This window comes from Pinus tabuliformis, chromosome 4_1 (genome assembly GCF_031772625.1).
Source record: "Pinus tabuliformis cultivar Carrire ecotype Pingquan chromosome 4_1, CPIR1, whole genome shotgun sequence".
Taxonomy (NCBI): Eukaryota; Viridiplantae; Streptophyta; class Pinopsida; order Pinales; family Pinaceae; genus Pinus; species Pinus tabuliformis.
In genome coordinates, this window is record NC_142303.1 from 129881016 (window position 1) to 129882832 (window position 1817).

The following is a 1817-nucleotide window of genomic DNA, read 5'->3' on the forward strand; positions in this document are numbered from 1 at the left end:
CACAACACCTATACTTCTGGAAATGCAGCTTTTGGTGACAATGAATGAACGTCACCATATATATGCACCAATAGTGACGACCATTAAAGATCCATCACAATAAATCATTGTTGTTCATATGAAATGGTGATGGTCACTATCTGTCATTATAATAAATATTCGTGACAGACCTTGAATGTCACCATAACACCTTTGGTGACGTTCAGTTTTTGGTGACGGAGGCTATGGTCCGTCACCATTGATCATATGCAATGGTGACGGTTGCTATCTGTCATTATAAATCATTTTTGGTGATGAACTTTGAATGTCACTACAACACCTATACTTTTGGTGACGCCACCTTTGGTGACGTTCAGTTTTTGGTGATGGAGGCTATGGTCTGTCACCATTGCTCATATGAAACGGTGACAGTCGCTATCTGTCATTATAAATCATTATTTGTGATGGACTTTGTATGTCACAACAACACCTATACTTTTGGTGATGCCACTTTTGGTGACGTTCAGTTTTTAGTGACAGAGGCTATGGTCCATCACCATTTCTCATATGAAATGGTGACGGTTGCTATCTGTCATTATAAATCATTATTGGTGATGGAGTTTGTATGTCACTACAACACCTATACTTTTGGTGATGCCACCTTTGGTGACGTTCAGTTTTTGGTGATGAATGCTCTTTTGACCTTCACCAATGAGCTTATGGTGACATTTTTTTCCCCTCATCAATGTCCTTTTTTCTTGTAGTGTGGCCTATCTTCATCATCTAAATAAACCACCTTATTCTTGAAATAGTCTACCAAAGCTCGATGAGCTTCTATCCAGTCCATTCCAATAATTACGTCATACATCCCTAATGATGTGACGTATGCCTTCAACTTAGTCATACACACCCCGAGGTTTACCTGACATTGGTCAACACTAGGTCCTACTGCTTTTTTTATCCCAGAATCCATCTCAACTTGCTTAAAGTCATCGTGCTCATAGGCTTCCAACCCACATTTTTCTAATCCAACTGGTGAAATGAAACTATCTGTAGCACCTGAATCAAACAAAATTTTAACTTTTACTTTGTTTATCATACCTTAGGTTTCTATCATGACAGATGGGTGTTCAACTTGCTCATTATCAACTGCTGCATAGATTCGATGGTGTCTACTTGCCCCCCACATTGGTGCTTTTCCTTCTCTATGGTTGTTACCAGTTTGTAATTCAGGGAAGTCACACTGGTCATGAGGTCCCCCACATCCCCAACAAGTGATGCATGGTAGACCTTGAATCGAATTTTGTTGAGTTCTTTGGAAAGAGTTCCTTCCCTTGGGACCCCTGCCCCTACTTTTTTGCTCCTTGCGTATGACCTTGATTTTCATGTGTCCTTGAAGCTACGGGTGAAGTTGCACTAGTAACCATTGAAATCCCCATTGTTGGTGCTCTGGGTACAACCCTGTTTCCATATGGTGGTGGCCTCAAACTTCCTCCCTGGGGAAGGTACGAGGGGCCTTCCCCATAAACCTTGGTTGGTGTGGAAAAATGGTTTTGTTTCCACCCTTTAAGTCTAAGTGTTCTTTGACATAACGAGCCTGTTCCACAGCTTCTGCAACTGAGGATGGTTTCCACATCTACACCATTGCCCTAATCTTAGGGTTCAATACATAAATAAAACGATCTGCTTGGCGCTGGTTAGTATCCATGTAGGAGACATACTTGACCAATTCCATGAATCTAATTTCATATTCTTCTACCGTACGATTTCCCTGTTCCAAGGCATGGAAGGCTCCTACATATTGTTCTTCATAATATGTTGTTAGGTACTTTTTCCTA